At 48.6% G+C, this 24,133-nt stretch overlaps 1 protein-coding gene across 2 annotated transcripts in view; it reads right to left on the reverse strand.

The window, feature by feature from the left end:
• DAAM1 (dishevelled associated activator of morphogenesis 1) overlaps positions 1 to 21,922 on the reverse strand; it is a 180,917-nt gene extending 158,995 nt beyond the window's left edge. For both annotated transcript variants that reach the window (XM_083434806.1, XM_083434805.1), the window contains exon 1: positions 21,625 to 21,922. The gene's annotated coding sequence lies outside the window, so the exon portion shown is untranslated. The remainder of the gene's footprint in view (positions 1 to 21,624) is intronic.
• Positions 21,923 to 24,133: the final 2,211 nt, after the last annotated feature.

The following is a 24,133-nucleotide window of genomic DNA, read 5'->3' on the forward strand; positions in this document are numbered from 1 at the left end:
CAGGTATAGGGCAGTATATAAATTCAATTATTTATTTATATTATTATTATTATTATTATTATTATTATTATTATTATTATTATTATACAAGGTATAATAATATCTATCTGGGTCCAGGATCCCTCAAAGACCTCTTGATCCCTTATATCCCTGCCTGTTCTTTTGCCAGGCTTTATTTATTTAATTAATTGCATTTATCTCCCACCTTTCCACGCCCTCCCCTCTCCTTCCACCCCCAATGACAACCCTGTAAAGTAGGTTAAGGCTGAGAGGCAAAGACTGACCCAAGGTCACCCGGTGAGTTTCGTGGCCGAGTGGGGGTTCGAACCCTGGTCTCTCAGGGTCCGTCTCTCAGGGTCCGTCTCTCAGGGTCCGGCACTCTAACCACTACAGCACACTGGTTCTCGGGCAGCATCCTTTGCCTCTCTCCCAGATTGAAAAAAAAATATAATTTCATCATGCTCACAGCAGGTGTAGGTACCCTGTGCCCACCTCCTAGGCAATTCCAGTGTTGGTGCTGACCTTTAAAGCCCTAAACGGCCTCGGTTCAGTATACCTGAAGGAGCGCCTCCACCTCCATCGTTCTGCCCGGACATTGAGGTCCAGCGCCGAGGGCCTTCTGGCGGTTCCCTCATTGCGAGAAGTGATGTTACAGGGAATCAGACAGAGGGCCTTCTTGGTAGTGGCGCCCGCCCTGTGGAACGCCCTCCCACCAGATGTCAAAGAGAAAAATACCATATTTTTTGCTCTATAGGACTCACTTTCCCCCTCCTAAAAAGTAAGGAGAAATGTGTGTGCGTCTTATGGAGCGAATGCAGGCTGCGCAGCTATCCCAGAAGCCAGAACAGCAAGGGGGGTTGCTTCTTTCGCTGCGCAACGATCCCACTTGCTGTTCTGGCTTCTGGGATTCAGAATATTTTTTTTTCTTGTTTTCCTCCTCCAAAGACTAGGTGCGTCTTGCGGTCTGTTGCGTCTTATAGAGCAAAAAATACGGTGACTACCAAACTTTTAGAAGACATCTAAAAGCAGCCCTGTTTAGGGAAGCTTTTAATGTTTAATAGGTTATTGTATTTCAGTGTTTTGTTGGAAGCCGCCCAGAGTGGCTGGGGGGACCCAGCCAGATGGGCGGGGTATAAATAATAAATATTATTATTATTATTCCAGAACCTCTGGCCTTCTATGCTCTTCTTCTCCTTCACTCATCCCCTCTCAGAAGCAACACAAGAGTAAATATTTAGGGCACCCAACCATAAGCTCTTAAAACCATGCAGACAGAGGACGTGACTAAGCTGATCAGTCTTCCTGCACATCGCTGTGTACTGCCCAGCACATTCCTTTGGGGAGATAAGGAGCATGAAGACACTTGCCTATCAAAGAGCGCACCGAGGGAGCAAGAGTTTCGCCCTTCGCAGCGTGGGAGCTGACAGCAGAGAGAGCGCCCGGGGAACTCTGCAAGCGGCGCTTCTAGAGGAAGGTTATCGAGAACGAAGAGGCAGAGCTTTCCTGGAAGACGCGTTTGCTGACAGGAGCGCAGCGAGCTCCACTAAAACAAGGCTTAGTATTTTTAGAGCATAAGGACTCAGAGCACTTTGCCACGTTTGTAAGCAGTCGTTCCACAGGTGTTGCAACACCTGTACTGTGGAACTCCCTGCCACTTGACTGTTACACTGAACTCTTTCAAAATGACTTTTTTTATGTTTCAGCAGGGACCTGGCCACATCTGGTCTTAGAACATATTTAAACATCTAAAGATTGTTTTAACTGTTTCAATGTTTTAGGTGTGTTTTTATTTTATTTTTAATTGTGTGTTTTTTCCCCCAGTTACAGAACTGTTTGTCATCCAGGGGGGCAGATAGGGCTTCTCCACCTGGGGAGGTAAGCCATCCAGGGGGAAGGAAACTCTGATCCTAAACCTCTGCTGCCTTTGGGGGTATCTTTGGGAGACGAAAGGGCTCAGGAGGATACCGCAGAGGACCTTAAGGTCCATGAATAACCATAGTTTAGAGGTCCCGGGCCCTAAGGAAGTCAGACTTTCCTCCACCAGGGCCAGGGCCTTTTCAGTGATGGCTCCGACCTGGTGGAATGCTCTGTCCCATGAGACCAGGGCCCTGCAGGATTTAACCTCCTTCCGCCGGGCCTGTAAGACAGAGCTATTCCGCCTGGCCTTTAATTTGAATTCAGCCTGATCTTTTATTTCCCTTCTCTTCCTTCCCCCTCCCCTTTTATGAAGATCACCCACTCTGAGACCCCACAGCTAATTCTCCCCTGGCCTCCTCGCTGGCCCAAGTAGGACCGATTCAGCCAGCTAGCCCTGGGGATTATCAAATTTATTTTTAATTTTTATTGTTATTCATGTTTTTATACTGTATTTTATGCTGTTTTTATAATTAAAGCGTTTTAGATTTGTTGTTAGCCGCCGTGAGCCTGGTTTTTGAACTGGGAAGGGCGGCGTATAAATAAAAAATTATTATTATATTATTATTTTCTAAACCAAAATGTGCCGAAATATCTTCAGGCTGGGGGGGGGGTGTCATCTCCTGGGAGGAAGAAACAGCCCACCCGCCACCTTTGCCAAATTCTGCAATGCGGATCTCCTCCAAAAGGCTGATATTAGGGGGAATGTGCGTCAAAATGATTATGCTAGCATGAACAACATACAGAAATGCATTCTAGGTTAGGCAAGGTTACATTAAAAAAGGCATTGGGGAAATATCCACTAGAAAGCCATGAAAAGAGAAAGAAATTCGCAAGCGCAGAGCTATGGCAAATTGAATTCAAGCCACGCAAAGCTAAACCATGGTTTGGCATAGCGTGTTGACCTAACCTGGGCTTGTGATTTAGGTCTCCTGGATAAACCATGGGCTGCAAACCATAAGAGGAACCTTGGTTAATCCTTAGCCTGCAGAGAGATAAACCACCAGCCTGGACAATGTGCTAGGCCAAACGATGGCTGAGGTTCAGAGGGGCACAGCGACAAAATGTCTGGGAAGGAGCCAAGCAGATGCAATCGCTTCTCCTACAGCCCACACTTTCACAACAAACCACGGTTTCCCTGTCATCCAGACCAGTGAATACAAGCAAGAGAGAAGATGGGGCAATATTTTAGTTTCACAAACATTTACTAGTTAAATCCTGACATTCTTCCCCTTCTCAAGGAGCAAAGACTTTTAACTCCAAATTGCACAGATCAGGAAAAACAAGATGCACTGGGCAAGATGGGGAAGATGGTTATCAAGCTTCGGAATTCCTGAGATTTTTGTTTTGCCTTCTCGTCTTCTGCATACTCAGGTCTCCACCCCACAGATCCCAAAAGATAAAGGGCACCCGTCAGCAGTCAGTGAAGAACTTCTAGTGGCACATCCTTCAAATTGCATCTACACAGCACTTTTGGGCATACAGTGAGCGCTTTAAGGACTTGCTCCATGGAATTGGTCAGAACCCTGCCAAATAGCCTAAAGAGCCACTGCCAGTCAGAGCAGACGATACTGAGCTAATAATAATTTATTATTTATACCTTGCCCATCTGGCTGAGTTTCCCCAGCCACTCTGGGCGGCTCCCAATCAAGTATTAAGAACAATACAGCGTTAAATATTAAAAACTTCCCTGAACAGGGCTGCCTTCAGATGTCTTTTAAAGATAGGATAGCTACTTATTTCCTTCACATCTGAAGGGAGGGTGTTCCACAGGGTGGGTGCCACTACCGAGAAAGCCCTCTGCCTGGTTCCCTGTAACTTGGCTTCTCGAAATGAGGGAACCACCAGAAGGCCCTCAGCGCTGGATCTCAGTGTCTGGGCTGCAGGATGGGGGTGGAGACGCTCCTTCAGGTATACAGGACCGAGGCCGTTTAGGGCTTTAAAGGTCAGCACCAACACTTTGAATTGTGCTCCGAAACATACTGGGAGCCAATGCAGATCTCTCAGAACCGGTGTTATGTGGTCCCGGCGGCCACTCCCAGTCACCAGTCTAGCTGCCACATTCTGGATTAATTGCAGTTTCCCGGTCACCTTCAAAGGTAGCCCCACGTAGAGCGCGTTGCAGTAGTCCAAGCGGGAGATAACTAGAACATGCAGCACTCTGGCGAGACAGTCTGCGGGCAGGTAGGGTCTCAGCCTGTGTACCAGGTGGAGCTGGTAGACAGCTGCCCTGGATACAGAATTGACCTGCACCTCCATGGATAGCTGTGAGTCCGAAATGACTCCCAGGCTGCATACCTGGTCCTTCAGGGGCACAGTTACCCCATTCAGGACCAGGGAGTCCTCCACACCAGCCCGCCCCCTGTCCCCCCAAAACAGTACTTCTGTCTTGTCAGGATTCAACCTCAATCTGTTAGCCGCCATCCATCCTCCAACCACCTCCAGGCACTCACACAGGACCTTCACCACCTTCACTGGTTCTGATTTAAAAGAGAGGTAGAGCTGGGTGTCATCCGCATACTGATGGACACCCAGTCCAAACCCCCTGATGATCTCTCCCAGCGGCTTCATATAGATATTAAAAAGCATGGGGGAGAGGACGGAACCCTGAGGCACCCCACAGGTGAGGGCCCAAGGGTCTGAACACTCATCCCCCAACACCACTTTCTGAACACGGCCCAGGAGGAAGGAGCGGTGGTCTCACTCAGTATAAGGCAGCTTCCAATGTGCCTCTTGGTAAGTAAAACACTTTGCCTCCCTGGAAGCTAATAAGTTAGCAAAAATGTATAGAACAAGTACAAACACCTGCTGTAAATGTAAAGAAAAAGAAGGTACCTTGTATCACATGTGGTGGTTGTGTAAGGTAATAAAAGCTTTCTGGGAGATGATATATAATGAAATGGAAAAAATGTTTAAAACACTTTTTGTTTAAAAAACAGAAGCTTTTCTATTAGGAACTATAGGTACAAAAGTTCCAACGGACCAGAAAAGTCTCTTTATGTATGCGACAGCAGCTGCACGTATGCTACTAGGCCAGGGAAGAAACAGTCGCTACCAGGGACCAAAGGCAAGCTAAGCTGATGGACTATGCAGAAATGGCAAAGCTGAGTGGAAAGCTCAGGAACAAAGAGGACAAAAAACTTTTTAAAAGAATGAGAAAAAATTATAATCTATTTAAGAGACCAATACAAGCAGATGAAAACATTAGCAGGATTTTAATCTCACTTGTAATGTAACAAATATTATGGACAATACGGATTGATATAAAATATAGATTATAGAATAATGTTGCTTAGTCGTTTATTCGTGTCCGACTCTTCGTGACCCCGTGGACCAGGTTACAGACGCTTCAGGTTACAGAATCCGCTAACCCAGAAATAGTGCCTCAGGTTAAGAATTTTGCTTCAGGATGAGAACAGAAATCATGCTCTGGCAGTGCAGCGGCAGTGGGAGGCCCCATTAGCTAAAGTGGCACCTCAGGTTGAGAACAGTTTCAGGTTAAGAACGGACCTCCAGAACAAATTAAGTTCTTAACCCGAGGTACCACTGTAGTGCCTTGGTTTGAGAACTTTACCTTGGTCTAAGAACGGAATCCGAATGGTGGAAGGGCACCGGCAGTGGGAGGCCTCATTAGGGAAAGCGTGCCTCGGTTTAAGAACAGTTTTGGTTTAAGAACGGACTTCCGAAACGGATTAAGTTCATGAAGCGAGGTACCACTGCATTTGTAAAATCAAATAAAAAGGATTTCATAAAAAGGGAAGCTAGCTGCATTGCAGGGGGCTGGATGAAATGACCTTCTGGGTCCCTCCCAACTCTACAACTCTGATTCTATGAAAAACTACTCAAACTCCACCTAGCTATGGATTAATGCACTTTCTACACGGTGGTGTTTGGCCAAAGGAAGAATGATGGTTATGTAGCAGAGAATATCAAACAGCAGAGACCTTAAATCATGTGATACAAGTAGGCTATAGATCACATGCCGCGAGGATTCGTCAGCATGATGCTAATTAACTAGGGACTAGTTAGACAGGGATATCAAGTCTTTTTGTCTTTTCACTTTCTCGGAGAGGTGGGTGGGCAGGCTGAGTCCCAAGGGGGGCTCTCAGTTCTTGCTCCAGGAACCACATCAGGGAGGGAGTCTGACTGGGGTTAGTACACCTATTGAACCGTAATGCAGGTGTTCTAAGGTGAGCTCAGGTAGGGCAGAAACCTAACATAATCTTGATTTTCAGGGTGAATACAGTGAAAGCAGGGCGTTGCGTCCTGCCTGACTTTTGGGGTTTTAAGCAGGAGGTGTCAGCAGTTATCACAGGAGTACCATAGCAGACGTCGCTTTTGGATCCTGACATCAGCTCTTCTGATGACAGAGGTACCTTGGAAGTCGAACAGAATCCGTTCTGGAAGTCCATTCGACTTCCAAAACATTCAGAAACCAAGGCGCGGTTTCTAATTGGCTGCAGGAAGCTCCTGTAGCCAATTGGAAGCCCCGTCGGACGTTTCTTTTTTTTCCCAAATACATTTTTATTAATTTTCCAACACAGTTATACAATTTTATCCAAATTTTAACAAATTAATTCTTTTTGGACTTCCTTCAGCATCTCTGGCAATCATCCATATTTATTCTTCAATACGCATTCCCTTCGTTGTACAGTGGTGCCTCGCAAGACGAAAAGAATCCGTTCCGCAAGTCTTTTCGTCTTGCGGTTTTTTCGTCTTGCAAAGCAAGCCCATTGGCGGATTAGCGCTATTGAAGGTTTAAGGGCTAAAAACGGCTTTTTAAGGCTTAAGGGATTAGCGGTTTCGCTGCTAAAATGCTTTTAGCAGCTTAGCGCTTCAGAAAAAGGGGTTTTGGAGCGAAAAAAAACCCTCAAAATTTTTCGTCAATTTTCGTCTTGCGAAGCAAGCCCATAGGGAAATTCGTCTTCGAAGCGCCTCTGCAAACGGAAAACCCTTGCGGGTTTTCCGTCTTGCGAGGCATTCATCTTGCGGGGCACCACTGTATTGCCATTTGTCTTCCCTCCCCCTTCTATTTCTTTTTAACAATACATCTAAACTTTTACAGTGCTTCTTGAAACCCCACTAGCGTTGTTTGCACATCACATACATTTTTCAGATATTCTACAAACTTTCCCCAGTCTTCGATGAACTTTTGGTTTCGCACATATCTAATTTTCCCAGTTAGTTTATCCAGTTCCGCATAGTCGGACGTTTCAGATTCCAAAAGAACATTTGCAAACTGAAACAATCACTTCCGGGTTCGGGGGTTCGGGAGGCAAAACATTTGTCTACAAAGGCGTTCGGGATCTAAGGTAGGACTGTACTGTGAAACAGAATGCACCAAGCGTTGCATGGTTCGAACACTAACTATTTTCGCAGCACAAGGCTGAGCAAAAGGCTTGAAGCCACGTTTTGCAGATGCAAACCCACAAGCTGGAGTGAAACTGCCTTGATACAAAGCCCTTTTCATTATTAAGAACAGCAAAAGGGGTTTGATACTAGCACTGTTTAACCAGCTACAGAAGCAAACCCATGTAGATTTTCCAGCATGAACAAAGATTTTATTTCTTTTTCTTTTTAAAGTGCCACACTTAAGTCATTCCTTTTAAAATCAGGTTCAACCACCAGACAGAAACCACCTTCTGCTTAAACCTGGTGAGCTGTAAAACTGGCAAAATGCACTATATATATTGAGAGAGAGAGAGAGAGAGAGAGAGAGAGAGAGGGTAGGTTATAGGTATCAAGGCAGAAACTCAGAAGCATTGCAAAAACCCTAATTTGTGATTGGTGCTGCATATAATCCACCCCAGGGCTTGCTAAAACTAAGAAACCTTTTGCTCTCTTTCCTCTCCCAGAAGGGAGGAGGAACGATCAGTAAGACTTTTGTAGCCAGCGAGATTTTTAAGATGTTTATGCATTTCTTACTGTGTTTGTTCCCAGCCTTCTTATACATAAAGATAAGGCTCCACAGCTACTTTTAAGACATTCCCAAGGTCAGAACAGAATGCCAATTTGCAAGATTCCACAGCCTCCTTGCTTACTTTCCTAGTGAGGCCCTATATAGTATTCCCGCAGTTTTGCACTACCGGCGACTTAGCGAAACCGCTTTGATGAAATTATGTTTTTAAAAAGGTAAAAAGGTAAAGGACCCCTGACAGTTAGGTCCAGTCGCAGACGACTCTGGGGTTGTGGCACTCATCTCGCTTTACAGGCCAAGGGAGCCGGCGTTTGTCCGCAGACAGTTTTCCCGGGTCATGTGGCCAGCAGGACTAAGCCGCTTTTGGTGCAACGGAACACCAAAACCAGAGCAGAGCACAGTAATGGCGTTTACCTTCCTGCCGGAGTGGTACCTATTAATCTACTTGCACTTTGACGTGCTTTCGAACTGCTAGGTTGGCAGGAGCTGGGACCGAGCAACGGGAGCTCACCTGTTCCTTTCAGGTTGCGAACGGGCCTCCGGAACGGATCCTGTTCGCAACAAGAGGTTAAGTACTTAATTTGTTCCGGAGGTCCGTACTTAACCTGAAACTGTTCTTAACCTGAAGCACCACTTTAGCTAATGGGGCCTCCTGCTGCCGCTGCGCTGCTGAAGCAAGATTTCTGTTCTTATCCTAAAGCAAAGTTCTTAACCTGAAGCACTATTTCTGGGTTAGCGGAGTCTTTAACCTGAAGCGTATGTAACCTGAGGTACCACTGTAATGTCATTTCAGGTTGTTGTTTTTTTAAATCAAGTTTCTAGGCCATAAGGAATTGTTTTTCCACCTCTCCCCAAAATGCACTGGACAATGCCTGGTGAAACCTCAGAGTCAGGGCTCTGAATCTATGCAGATTTCTAGGCAAGAGGGAGAAGTTTCTGAGAGCACCAGCATAGACCGTTCCTTGCAGGAGCAAATATTTCAGCAGATTTTAAACCTGGAAGTCTGGTCCAAGAAGAGGGGGACAGGGGGAAAGAGAGAGAAAAGGATTGTCCAGGGACTCTGTCCAGAGCCTAGGAACTGCTAACAACTCCAGGAAAGGCCGGCACTTACAGGAACCCAGACAGAAGGATACAGCAGGTGAGCCACCTTGGCTGACCGCACTTCAGCAAATCTCTTTCACACCTCCAGGAGCTGTAGCAGGAAAAACCACTTGGCAGATGGGGGGAGGAGGGGGGGGCAGGGAGAAAGAGAGAAAGTGACAGGCTGAGGGGGAAGCCAGGAAAACATAAACATAACCTACTTAGGAGATGCAAAGTAGGTTTCTGGGACCAAAACAGCACAAGCACAACGCTACGCAGTCGTCTGCTACTACGCTAGCAGAGAACAAGGGTATCCTGGAAACAGGAGAGACAAAGGCCCACGTGCTGCTGGGGACACGCTGCAGTCGTACACTCCTGGAATCGTAGAATTGGAAGGGACCTCTAAAGGTTGTCTAGTCCACCCCCCTGCAATGCACTCAACCTAGATCATGGGTAGGCAAACTAAGGCCCAGATCCGGCCCAATCGCCTTCTAAATCTGGCCCACAGAGGATCCGGGAATCAGCGTGTTTTTACATGAGTAGAATGTGTGCTTTCATTTAAAATGCATCTCTGGGTTATTTGTGGGGCCTGCCTGGTGTTTTTACATGAGTAGAATGTGTGCTTTTATTTAAAATGCATCTCTGGGTTATTTGTGGGGCATAGGAATTCGTTCATTCCCCCCCAAAAAATATATATAGTCCATGCCCCTCCCCCCCAGGTCTGAGGGACAATGGACCAGCCCATGGCTGAAAAGGTTTGCTGAGCCCTGGCCTAGATGGATGAGTTTCTGGGTCATTATTGATAGTCAGGAAGAAATGAAGGCAACTCACAATTCCCTAAAAGCCAGGACCTCTGTAGCCTTTGCACCGGCTCCTACCACCACCCCTAACTGAAACTGTGTGCCTCTTTCATGAGAGGTCCAGATGGCAGCAACACGAGAAAGGGCCTTTTCTGCGGTGGCTCCCCATTTGTGGGGACCGCCTCTCCTGGTATGCCCCACAGAGGACCTTACGGCCTTCAAACAAAAACATCTTGGAGGTCCCAGGCCACAGGGAGGTTAGGCTGGCCTCAACCAGAGCCAGGGCTTTTTCGGCTGTAGCCCCGATCGGGTGCAACGCTCTGTCCCAAGAGACTAGGGCCCTGCGGGACTTGACATCTTTCCGCAGGGCCTGCAAGACAGAGCTGTTCCACCAGGCCTTTGGCCAAGGCACAGTCTGACCCCCTCCTTTGGCAATCCTCATAGTACTCTAGCCATTAATTTGATTTTAAATTGATTTTAGAATGAATTGATTTTAGAATGTATTTCAATTAATTGAATGTGATTTTATGTAAACTGTGTTATTTTCACTGTTGTCAGCCGCTCTGAGCCCGGCTTCAGCTGGGGAGGGCAGGATATAAATAAATAAATAAATTATTATTATTATTATTATTATTATTATTATTATTATTATTCTACACCTTTAGGCCTATTTAACAAGGCCTTTGACATCCAATGCACATTTAAAATGTGTTGGGGAGGAGGGCGATTATTGATTTGCTTTTGTTTTGGTTTTTATTATGTATTTTGTGTTTTTATATTGTGATTTTACGTTGCAGCTGCCCTGAGACCTGCAGGTTTGGGCGGTATGCAAATAAATAATGATAACGGTAACAATAATTTTCAATCCAAAACAAACACAGAAATGTGGAGAACTGAATTTACAACTGGAAAGCTGAGAAACCAAGAGAGTGAAGATGGACAAATCCATTCATCTCTACTCTGAATACCAGTTTCTACAATTCCCAAGTGGGGAGGGCGCAGTTGGGCTGAGGGTTCCTGCTGGAGGGTTTGCTAAAGACGTGGGGCTGTGAGAACAAGTTGCTGGACTGATCCCTCAGGGCTGCTTTTATGTTCACATCTACAGTGGTGCCTCGCAAGACGAAAAGAATCCGTTCCGTGAGTCTCTTCGTCTAGCGGTTTTTTCGTCTTGTGAAGCAACCCTATTAGCGGTTTAGCGGATTAGCGGTTTAGTGGCTTTTAGCGGCTATTAAAGGCTTAAGGGATTAGCGGATTAGCTGCTAAAAGGCTATTAGCAGCTTAGCACCTTAGAAAAAGGGGGTGGGGAGAGGAAAAAAATCGCAAGAATCGCAAGACATTTTCGACTTGCGAAGCAAGCCCATAGAGAAATTCGTCCTGCGAAGCGCATTGAAAAACGGAAAACCCTTTCGTCTAGCGGGTTTTCCGTCTTGCGAGACATTCGTCTTGCGGGGCACCACTGTATTAGGTATTATTTATTTTAATGAATTAACTGCCACAGAGTGTTAGCCAGCATTGTGTTTTTCCGCAGCATGTGATGTCCGCAAGCATTCGTCCCCCAAAATAGGATACAGTCATACCTTGGGTTACAGCTGCTTCAGGTTGTGTTTTTTCGTGTTGCGGGCCGCCAAAGCCTGGAAGCACCAGAACAGGTTACTTCCGGGTTTCGGCAGTTGCGCATGCGCAAAGTGCAATTTAGAAGCACCGAATCGCAACCCGCACATGTACAGACGCGCAGACACGGGTTGCGAACGTGCATCCCGCACGGATCACGTCCGCAACCCAAGCGCCCACCGTATTTCCCTGTGGACACAACTGCTTCCATACCATCTTCCAGTCTTACATTTTGCAAGTTGTATGTCTCTGTACGCAAGTGCCGTTCTCTCTCTCTCACACACACACACACAACAAGGCCAGTTTGGGATCCAGGTTTGCTTTCACTTCTGTGATAAGCTGTGGCATTGAAGAGTTATTTTTAGTCCCTGCAGAACTGATTAAGTCGCTGCTTGAAAGGCCCACCCCGTTCCCAGCCGAGCTTCTCCCGCTATCAAAAAAAGAAAGGTTGCCACATTTTCAGAAAGGCGGGAGGCGGAGGCCGCAATAGCTCCCGTGCACAGACCGTAAAGACAAGCTACTTCAAGGAGAACACCGGGTGTCATTTCAAAGGCAGCCTCTGATCTCGGAAGCCCACTGCATTTTTAAAAATAGCAATAAAAACTTGGGAGCATCGCTTGTAAAATAGCTGAATAACTACACACCTGCAAGTGACCCAGCAAGGTGTTGTGCACATGTCAAGTTTCCTTTATCCCACCCTTCCAACACATGGTCGGACCAGTTCTGGGCTGCTGCATGCTTAGCTCAGCTACTTGGGGGACCCAGAAGATGACAAATTCTGAGAAGCTACAGGAACAGCAGTCTAGGAGAGCATACTCTGATCCAGAGCATGGAAACACATGGAAACACAGCCTTGGTCCAGTATGCCTGAAGGAGCGTCTCCGCCCCCATCGTTCTGCCCAGACACTGAGGGCCAGCGCCGAGGGCCTTCTGGCGGTTCCCTCATTGCGAGAAGCAAAGCTACAGGGAACCAGGCAGAGGGCCTTCTCGGTAGTGGCGCCCGCCCTGTGGAACGCCCTCCCACCAGATGTCAAAGAGAAAAACAACTACCAGACTTTTAGAAGACATCTGAAGGCAGCCCTGTTTAGGGAAGCTTTTATTGTTTAACAGAAGGAGGAGGAGTTTGGATTTGATATCCCACTTTATCACTACCCGAAGGAGTCTCAAAGCGGCTAAGAAGCTCCTTTCCCTTCCTCCCTCACAACAAACACTCTGTGGGCTGAGTGGGGCTGAGAGACTTCAAAGAAGGTCACCCAGCAGCTGCATGTGGAGGAGCGGGGAAGCGAACCCGGTTCACCAGATTATGAGTCCACCGCTCTTAACCACTATACCACACTACACCACACACAAAATACAGACCATTGTATTTTAATATTTTGGTGGAAGCCACCCAGAGTGGCTGGGGAAACCCAGCCAGATGGGCGGGGTATAAATAAAAAATTATTATTATTATTATTAAATTTATATACTGTACTATATCCAATGATCCCAGGGTGGTGCACAACATTAAGAACATATTTTATGGAGCATAATAATAAAAACATAATTCAGTCGTACCTTGGTTCTTGAACACCTTGGTACTCCGACGTTTTGGCTCCTGAATGCCAAAACCCCAAAAGAAAGTGTTCCACTTTTCGAACGTTTTTCGGACGCCGAACGTCTGACACAGCTTCCACCTGAGTGCAGGAAGCTCCTGCAGCCAATCGGAAGCCACACCTTGGTTTTCGAACATTTTGGAAGTCGAATGGACTTCTGGAACGTTCGAGAACCAAGGTACAACTGTACAGAGCATGATAATAGACAGAGTCAACCAGGGGTAGTAAGCCAGTGTAGTGGTTCGAGTGTCAGACTAGGACCTGAGAGAAGCCAGGGTTCAAATCCCCACTTGGCCATGAAATTCACTGGGTTACCTAAGTCCAGACACTACCTCTCAGCCTAACCCACCTCACAGGGTTGTTGTAGGGATGAAATGAAGCAGAAGAGAACCATGGTTGGCCACTTTGATCTCCCTGGAGAAAGAGAAGCTCTAGTTTCATCTCCATCCTGCTGAGTTCGAGAAGAGCAACACTGAGGCTGAGAAATCCAACAACCAGCTGCACTCCTCTGGACTGCTTCAAAGGAAGAAGGTGCAGGGTGGTTGAGGGCAGACTAAGGTGCTTCTCAAACTTGGGTCCCCAACTATTGTTGGACTACAACTCCCATCATCCCTGACCACTGGTCCTGCTAGCTAGGGAATGATGGGAGTTGGAGTCCAACAACACCCAGAGACGAAAGTTCAAGAAACCCTGCCTGAACGGACCAGACACTATTGGGTCTCTCCTCTTTTTGCTAGGTTAACTCAGATTCCTCCCCAAGGCTGCCTGCCATCTCACAGGATATTTTAATACAGAATTGTAGAGTTGGAAGGGACCCAAAGATTCATCTAGTGGGGTCAGCAAACTTTTTCAGCAGGGGGCCGGTCCATTGCCCTCAGACCTGGGGGGGGGGACTATATTGGGGGGGGGGGATGAATGAATTCCTATGCCCCACAAATAACCCAGAGATGCATTTTAAATAAAAGCACACATTCTACTCATGTAAAAACACACGGTTCCCGGACCATCTATGGGCCGGATTTAGAAGGCGATTGGGCCGGATCTGGCCCCCAGGCCTTAGGTTGCCTACCTCTGATCTAGTCCAGCCTCCTGCAATGCAAGAATCTCCGTCTGTAAGCCTTTAGGATTCAGGCTTCCTCTTCAAATGCCAATTCTACAGCCCTCCAATTGGCCATGGGGGGCATTTATTCCTAGGGGACAGGGATGGGGCATGTTGCCTTCTTGCTACCTGTATGCTTCCCATAAAAATCTGGCTAGCCCCTGCTAAAAAGAGAACAATGTGCAAAAGCAAGCCCTGGATCTGATCCAGGAGGACGTGGAATTTGAACATGGCAACAGAATGTGCTCAGTGTCCCCCACCTGTACCAAACAACTTGGAAGCAGTCCTAGCTTAGCAGCGACCCAAGCGAGCGTTTCTTCAGGGAGCAAATGCTAGCTCTGCGGATTTGCAACAAGCTCTGTAATCAATAATAAACCGCCCTGGATTTCTTGCAAAAGCCCAGTCTCCACCCCTGCCTAGAGCTATGCAGTCTCTCTTTACACAGATGGCAGAATTAGCAATCAAGCCACCAGCAAACAGAGGAAGAAAGTGGGGGAAGCTCTGCCTCCTGATCTCTGTTTAAAGCAAAGCCGGGGAAACAACCAGTTCAACGAGGCAAGCAGAGATCGCCCAAGATGCTGCGAAGGAATGCATGGAAAAGGCGGTTTTGCAAAGATGTCGGCAACCCCAACTTTTGGGAAGAGAGGCTTAAAGGACACTGACTGGCCGGCAGCGTGCCCAGGCCTTTTGGCCATGCTGGAAGACTGTGGGCACAATCGTTCTATCACCGACAGTGCCACCTATATACACGGCGTGTCAGAGCAATATGAGAACAGGTCCCTGCCTGCAAGGAGCTTGCAACTGGCCTATATTTTGACAGAGGGAGAAAAGGATGGCGCCGTTTAGACAGGGCGAAGTGGGGATTTGAACCCTGATCTCCCAGGTCCTAGTCCAACACCAACATGGTGTAGTGGTTAAGAGCGGTAGACTCATCATCTGGTGAATCGGGTTCGCTTCCCTGCTCCTCCACATGCAGCTGCTGGGTGACCTTGGACCGGTCACACTTCTCTGAAGTCTCTCAGCCTCACTCACCTCACAGAGTGTTTGTTGTGGGGGAGGAAGGGAAAGGAGACTGTTAGCCGCTTTGAGACTCCTTAGGGGGAGTGAAAGGTGGGATATCAAGTCCAAACTCTTCTTCTTCTTCTTCTTCTTCTTCCCCAGGGGTCAGTAACCTGCGGCCCATGGACCAGAAGTGGCCCGCAGGGGTTGTTTAAAAGGCCCACAAGCCGCCCCCAAACTGAGGCACCCACTTGGTGAGTCCCCGCGCGCTGCGCTAAACAGGTGCAGCATGGAGCAGGGACTTGATTCCGCAGCGCCAGGAATCGCGTCTGCGCAGACACCGGAAATCGCGTCTGCGCAGATGCGATCCGGCCCATGGAGCGATCTCTGTGGGAGTGAACTGGCCCAGTCGAGGTAAACCTTGCTGACCCCTGTTCTAACCATGACACTACAATGGCTTCTTATAGTACTTCTGCTATTGGGCAGCTCTATAAATCAAGTAGGCAAATGAATATGGGGAAAGCGCTTAGCGAAGGATCTGAAATATTCTCCTTGAAGCGTGAATTTTATTCTGGATTGTTTTATGTGACGTAAATGAGGAGAGGGAGACCCATATACACCACCATGAGGAGGAAAAGGTGGGATATAAGCGCAATTAATAAAAATAAATTCCCATCATCCTCTCACCTACAACTCCCATCATGCTCTTTCTGTCCCCCTAATGTCAAAAAGAAGTCCATGCTGACAATTGAATGTGGTACATCTCAATGCAAATGTCACTCCCTGCAAAATCCTTCCGGTAAAAGATTTAAGGTCTATTGTTTGACCGCTGCACAAACTTGGGACTTATTCCCTCATGCCATACGGCCTGTTCCTGAGATGTTGTTTCAAGCCTGTCAGTTCCCACTAACATCAATGTTGCCTCAGCCCCTTGGCCTGAACACGGACTGAGCGTCAATTCAGCTACATCAAAATTGGCAACACATCAGCCGAGTGAGAATATCTACTGTCCAGCCTGGAGGTGCATCAAGTAGCGCGATGGTCTCAACAGCCCAAGTTCAACTCCCGGCCTGTCTTTGAACTCAACAGGAGACTGGGCTAAGCCACCAATCCTGGACTCCGGTTCCCTACATAAAAAGGCAGGGAATCGTCATCATGCCATTCACAGGGTTACTGGACTCAAAAGAGATAAGGATTATAAACACACGTTGCTCACTTGAAGCTTCCGAGATAAGGATGCTATTGACTGTTGGCCAACATCTTGTGCAAATGACATAGGCACATGTCCATTTCACATCCAGGTATGCACATGCATACAAATCTTGTCGCCATATATGTTGGAATCAGGTGCTTGGGGAGAGAGGAGACTCTGCCACTCTCTCAAGCTAGCCATTGAGTCGGTCAGATTTTAAAGACGATCCCTCCCCAAATTTCTAGGCCTTGCAAGCTATCCGTGATCCTGAAAGAAGTGTTCTTCTGAAATGCACAGAGCTATGACACAAAGGTCTACCAGTCAGCATCAGAGACTGTTCTCCTCTTCCCTTTGCTTGGACTTGGGCCCCATCTGCACCATGTATTTAAAGCAATATCATACCACTTTAGGCGGCCGTGGGTTTTCCCCGGAGAATCCTGAGAACTGCAGTTTGTTAAGGGAGCTGAGAGTTGTTAAGGAAACCCTTATTCCCCTCACACAACAGCAACGCCCCGAGTGCCCTGTGGAAATTGTAGCTCTGCGAGGGGAGTATAGGGGTCTCCTAAGAACCCTGCCCCACCCTTAACAAACCACATCTCCCAGATTCTTTGGGGGAAGCTATGACTTACACAGAGTGTCTGTGCTATGAAGAAGAAGAAGAAGAAGAGTTTGGATTTGATATCCTGCCTTTCACTCCCCTTCAGGAGTCTCAAAGCGGCTAACATTCTCCTTTCTCTTCCTCCCCCACAACAAACACTCTGTGAGGTGAGTGGGGCTGAGAGGCTTCAGAGAAGTGTGACTGGCCCAAGGTCACCCAACAGCTGCATGTGGAGGAGCGGAGACGCGAACCCGGTTCTCCAGATTACGAGACTACCGCTCTTAACCACCACACCACACTGGCTCTCTGAAAGTTAGTCTGTCTTGGCCAGCCTTGTCTACTGTCACTGGCAGACGACATCCAAGGCCCCAGGCAGCAGTTTCTTCCTCCTCTGCCTTCTACACTTGCTCTGCTGCTGAACTATGACCACACCTTACACCAAGCACAAAAAGAAGACTTTGCATTTGTATATATTTACATAGATCCTGCAGAGAAAATGAAATTACAGAGCAAGCTTTAGCACGGGGTGACATTCGGATACAACGAAGAGCTCTGAGCAAGATTCTTACAGTACATCGCTGCAGAACAGAAGCCCGGGACAATCCCAGATGATGGTATGAAGGCAAATGAGGTCACCACCACCTAAGCTAAGCAGAGGGCCACATCTGGCCAGTGCCTGGGTGGAAGAGCACCCAAGAGCTACACATAACCAGTGTGTGAAATTAGCCAGGCGCCAGGTGCATTTTGCACCCGGCTATCGGCCACTTGCGACCAAGTGAAGCTTCCTGGGTGCCAGGATGGTGCCTGACATCTCCACATCTGGGGTTCATTGGGTCTGGACTGTTTTCACACACTAATACCCCATCCTGTAGAATTCTATCAGTTATGTTTCATCTGCACCATCAGAATAAATTTCAGGAACCAAAATGCCTGTTTTTCTGTGCAGCCTGAGCAGGAGCAGTGATCAATGTTCTAGTTAGTCGCTGTAGCCTGTATTCACTTACCCCCACCCCACTGCCCTGCTCACAGTTGTGAAGAATATTATTATGCTAGGAATGGTCCGTGTCAAAATTAAGAAAAAGAGGTCGGAATAGGTCAATATATGTATGGACTGTCCCTGGATCAAGTGACTTTTCTTCTTTAAGTTCTCAAAGCTCTTAAACTAGCTCAAGGTAGCCATCTGAACTAGCCAGATGTTTAACTGAGAATCAATCACAGTCAGTCCATCATTTGAAAAATACGACTTTGAAAAGAGCCAGTTTGGTGTAGTGGTTAAGAGCGGTGGACTCGTAATCTGGTGAACCGGGTTCGATTCCTCGCTCGTTCACATGCAGCTGCTGGGTGACCTTGGGCCAGTCACACTTCTCTGAAGTCTCTCAGCCCCACTCACCTCACAGAGTGTTTGTTGTGGGGGAGGAAGGGAAAGGAGTTTGTGAGCCGCTTTGAGACTCCTTCGGGTAGTGATAAAGCGGGATATCAAATCCAAACTCTTCTTCTCTTCTTTGGAGCAGTCTTGCCCCAAAATGGCAACTAGACATTCTGCTTTGGCGACTGCAGCCTTGGTTTAAGGAGCCATTTGGCGCCTAGCTTATATACCTGAGTTTCTAGGTACCCCTGCTCGTACAGGCCAGTCATGTCCAACTCTAGGGTTGTGCGCCCATCTCACTTAAGAGACCGGGGGCCAGCGCTGTCCGAGGACACTTCCGGGTCACGTGGCCAGCGTGACAAGCTGCATCTGGCGAGCCAGCACAGCACACGGAAACGCCGTTTACCTTCCCGCTGGTAAGCGGTCCCTATTTATCTACTTGCACTTAGGGGTGCTTTCGAACTGTGAGGTTGGCAGGCGCTGGGACTGAGCAGCGGGAGTGCACCCCGCTGCGGGGATTCAAACCGCCGACCTGATGATCGGCAAGTCCTAGGCGCTGAGGTTTTACCCACAGCGCCACCCGCGTCCCACTCAAGTTTCTAGCACCGCACAAAACACACTGCCCTGGCTTCCATGATGGGAAGCAAGGCGAGCTATTGAATCATGTAAGAAAACGTACCCAACAAAGCTATTTCACAACGCCCTCTCTGCAAGAGTTTCTTCCGACAGTCTCGGCCTCCACCCAGGCTTTGCAAGGCTCCCCACATCGCAGAGCTTGTGCAAGAAGAACAAAGCTGAACCGTCTTTCTCCCCGCTGCCTCTTGCAACAAGTGCCAATGAGCAGCAACAGTGTCACCGTGGAGTGGAGTCAGCGAGGAGGAGGAGTAGAGGGAAACACCCCATGGGATTAAGAGTGTGCGATGCCTGCCTACGCATCTGCACGGAGACAGCTCTGGAAAATGAGTAGGTACTCAAGGCTGTTCCACAAACGTAACAGGGGAACCCACCCACACCCGTTGTGGCTAATAAAGCAGATTTCCTTGTTCACAGCGTGTTGTACAACACACGCCCAAACCACCCATATTCCCTGCTTTAACATAGGGACAGAGAAAGGAGAGAGAGCCAAATTGGGCTTCTCAGTTGCACTGTCGCCATGAAATAAAATAAAGCTACGATACGGCTACAGGCAGACACTCATTTTTCTTTTGACCATAAAATGAAACACAGCCGTCACAAGACTCAAGACCGCAGACACTCATCTGAATTCAGTCTTTTGAGAGATTATTTTTTTGTGGGGGAGACCACACCCTCCCAGTTACCAGGCAAAGGGTATGGAGAAGACTCCAGATCTACTGGGGAGGGGGCTCTGTGCGCGAAAAATCGCAATGATTCCAACTGCAAGAGTAACCATAGCAACCAGATTTCCAATGCCCCCTCCCCTCTCTTTCTCTCTCTCTCCTGTTGCAGACACTTTCTCCTTCAAAAATCCTCAACTCGGATGAGGTTTTGTTACTGCTGGGGGGGGGACACAGCATGCAGCGCACATAGGAGAAAACAGAACTGGAATTCAACAGATACATCTATATGCACAGAGGCAATTCCTGCCTCACCTAGATGGCCACTGGTTTTCTGACGGCCTGCTGCCCAAGCAATTGTGCAACTGATTCATTTCCCCTGAATCTGGGGAGCAGGGAATGACCACCCAGATTCCTCAGCGGGTATGTTAAAGGTGCACCTAGTTATAATAAGGGAAAGAGTGGAAGCAAGCCTCATCTCCCTAAATCCTTTGGGTTGCAGCCGGGGGAGAAGGGAAGGAAGATAGAGAGACCAGGTGGCAAGAACAGCCAACAGCAGTTTCTGCATCTTCCACAGGGGGAGGGGAAAAAAAACCTGATTAGCCCATCTTTCCCCCTGGAGAAAATAGGTTTAAATAGCTGATTATCTGGAACCCTGGCTGCTCTTTATCGAAAGACAGGGAGGGCACAGATCGAGACATGTCCTCCCCTGAAAATGTGAAGCAACAGTGTTTGTTAAAAGGAAGAGTGCATCTGTGCATGCGTAAACATGGAAGTCTCAATTTTTTTTTCTGAATGGCATTCCAAACTCATATTTCTGAAAAGGCAGCACTGGCTCCGCCTTGCAACTCTTGTCTCCTAGACATCCAATTCCTTCATCGTTAAGGATTCCAAATCCTTAGACACCGGGTATTAGCATTTCAATATTAGTGTAGTCATTAATATTAGCTGGCAGGCTTCCCATGGGGGCATCCAGCTGGTCAATATGGGGGCAGGATGCTGAGCGAGATGGGCCACTGGCCTGATCCGGCGGTGTGTGTGGGGGGCTATCATGTTCTTAAAAGGGGCTGTAAGAAACATCAGAGGGGGGAGGGAGCAGCTGTCCGCAACCAGGAGGCGTTCTTGCTTTTATTTCCTTTTTCTGTTTTTGCAACCCCTTCTGCAAGTGTGCAGCTCAACTCTTTAGGAAAGGTAACTGGGAAGGAGAACAAACGGGGGAAAGGTGTTGTGATCCCGAGGTGGCAACACGCGTGCAGACACACGCTCCCATACTGCGGTATTGCTAAAACCAGTGGAGACCATCCACGCCTCCTTTCCCTCTGGATGGAGAAAAGCCACCCCAAGAAATCCGCAGGAATCAAAACTCTCCCCCCCAACCCCCCCCCGCTCCAGGCACCTTTGAACCCGAGGGGTGGGGTAGGGGTGCGGTGAGAGCACATTTTAACACACCCCTCCCAAAAAAAGAGACAGAGAGTGAGACAACTCGTGGAGGAGGTTTCCTACTCGACCTCTCCCTCTCTCCAACCGACACCCCACCCCACCCCGGCCGGTCCCATTGAAAGGAAAAGAAAGCCGCAGCCGAAAAGAAAGGGAGCAGCGAAGCCTCTCTCCACCCGCCCTCTCCGCATCTGCCCCTTTTGTTAGCCAAAAAAACCACACACAGGCACAAAAACACGTACACACACACACACACACACACAGGCTCGCTCCTCCCGGCGCAAACTGCAGCGGGGAAGCCGCACAAACCCAGGGCGCCCCCTCCACGGCCGCCGCCCCCCAGCTGTTCCCAGAGATGCGGAGCCTCCAGCGCCCGGAGAGATCCCCCCTCCCAAGGAAAGGCTGGGAGTTTAAAGTTTGGCTGGTTTTGTTCCCAGCCCGTGCCGCCCCCTTGGCAGACTTGGGCGCTTCCCTTTCCCACCCCACCCGCCCCCTGTTCGCCCGAGCGGACACCGCATCCCCATGCCGCCACCCCCAATAGTCCGTTTCCTTCGGGGTCCTTCTCCCCTGCTCCGGAGCTCACCTTCCCCATCAGCGCTTCCCCCTCCCCGGAAGGTAGCGCCGTTTCCTCCGGCCCCGTGCGTAAAAACGCAGAGCCCGGCCCGGCTCTCCAAGCGAGCGGCGCGTCCGATGAATGGCGAGAGGCGCAGGAGAGGCTTACCTGGCGCTCGCTCCATTCCGGAGGAGGCGAAGCCCACTCCGGCTGCTTCTGCTCCTTCTGTCCGCGGCTGCTTACAAAAGGAGCCCGGGAACCAGGCTCGATCTCGCTTCCTCCTCCTCCTCTTCCTCCTCCTGCCGCCGCCACCAGCAACGGCAGCAGCGCCTGCCTCCCCTCGCCTTACCAGCCCGCAGGTGACATCATCCCCTTTTGGCCCGATAGGATACAATGCGAGTCTCCGGCTGTGCGTAAAGGGAGGCTCGCGCGGAGCAAGCCGCTCCTACCAACCCGCCCGCCCCCCTCCGCGCGCTCCCGCCTGCCTGCCGCCCCGCGCGCCGCCGGGAGATGGAGTCCGAGGACGGGATCCTTGGGCGCGCGCGGCGCTCAGGGAAGGACTACGTTTCCCAGGAAGCACGGCGCGGTCTCCCTCTCTCTCCAGCAAGCACCAGCTGGTGCTGCCGTAGCTTGGCTGACTTTTCCCCAAAAACCAAGACGGGGAGTTTCGTTTCGGTCAGCAAAGGAGGCGATTTGACACCAAACTGGGAGGGGTAGTCAGTGTCACGTAAGACAGGATCAGGAACCCAGATGACCCGAACAGATTGGAGACCTGGGTGCAAGCTAACAAAATGAATTTCAGACCACAACTGGAATACTGTGTCCAACAGGGCTTCTTCTTTTCTGGAAAAAGAGGTGCCGGAACTTGTTGAACTTTTATTAGGGGGAGCACCCACTCAGAGTTGTTTAGCTTTTTTTAGCTGCAGGGGGGAAATAAAAACTTTGTCCAGTAACCTCCGCCACACAGCTGCAATTGCCCTGCTGCGCCACCTCCACTGCGCAGCCCCAAGCGCCCTGCTGCTCAAAGGGGACAGCACCGCAATTCTCCCCTCCCCCCAGCCATGCTGGGTGGCTTCCAGCAAAATATAAAAAAGTAATAAAATGTCAGACATTAAAAACTTCCCTGAACAGGGAATTCATATGATTTCGAAGTGTTATGTAATTCTTGATATCCCTGACATTTGAAAGGAGGGCATTCCACAGGGCGGGTGTCACTACCAAGAAGGCCCTCTGCCTGGTTCCCTGTAACTTTACTTCTCACAGTGCAGGAACCACCAGAAGACCCTCGGAGCTGGACCTCAGTGTCTGGGCTGAACGATGGGGGTGGAGACGCTCCTTTAGGTATACTGGGCCGAGGCCATTTATTTCCTTGACATTTGATGGGAGGGCCTTCCACAGGGCGGGTGCCACCACCGAGAAGGCCCTCTGCCTGGTTCCCCGTAACTTTACTTCTCTCAGTACGGGAACCGCCAGAAGGCCCTCGGAACTGGACCTCAGTGTACGGGCTGAACGATGGGGGTGGAGACTCTCCTTCAGGTATACAGGGCCAAAGTCATTTAGGGCTTTAAAGGTCAGCACCAACACTTTGAACTGTGCTTGGAAACGTACTGGGAACAAGCAAAGGAAAAGGTAGGTGAAATTATTAATATGCATAAATAGATCAGTTGTTGCAACACGAGACTCTTAATCTCAGGGTTGTGGGTTCGAGACCCACATTGGACAAAAGATTCTGAATCCTGCCGCAGGAGGCTGGACTAGATGACCCTTGGGGGTCCCTTCCATCTCTACAATTCCACGATTCTACAACTAAGGGATGAAATGCCTCTTTTTTATTTTGCAAAAATCCACAAAGTCCCTTTGCTGTAACTATCAAAAATGTCACAAAACTGGGAACGAGCTTTTGATTTCCATCAGGTAGGCAGAATGGATGTTTGGTGTGGTGTGTATATGAGAGAGAGAGAATCTGGTTTGGTATTAAAGCCTTTCATGCCTGCAAGTGAATGGCTGGGGAAACCCAGCCAGATGGGTGGGGTAGAAATAAATTATTATTATTATTATTATTATTATTATTATTATTATTATTATGCACTGGTCAAAAAAATCATTTAAGTTGTATAGTTTTAGAAGACACATGGCAGTGGAGATTGTGTCTCTCTGTGTGAAAAGCACCTGAATTTTAGAATTCACCAGGACCCTTTGCTTTCAGTGGATAGAGGGGGTGGATTTTACTATGCATCCACTCTAGTAGTAGGCTTGTAAAAGAAAAGCCCTTTCTCACTCCAGTTCTCCTAGTCTATTGCATAATTGGGCGGGGGTGGAGAATCGAGGACGACAACAACAATGTAAAACTTGGGGTTAGATCAAACTATGCTGCACAGTTCACTAGGCTAATCGGGCAAAATAACAGGGCCATTCACTAGAAATAACACAGTGAAACCCACAGCCTTTGCAGTTTCTCATGTCAGGGAGACAGGCCTGTCAGCTGTTGTAGTAATAACTGCATTCTAAATCACGCAAGCAGCGGGGTGTTCTCATTTTCCTCTTAATTGCGGAAAACTTCGCTCAAATTAGCATCTCTTTCTTGCTATGGAAAATGAGTCTAAAGGGGGCGTCCACCTCCCAAACCACTGCTCTCTGCTGCAAAGACATGCTAGAGTTTTTAAATCTGGGTCCTGCT

Source organism: Podarcis tiliguerta (assembly GCF_965153285.1).
Source record: "Podarcis tiliguerta genome assembly, chromosome: 1".
Taxonomy (NCBI): domain Eukaryota; kingdom Metazoa; phylum Chordata; class Lepidosauria; order Squamata; family Lacertidae; genus Podarcis; species Podarcis tiliguerta.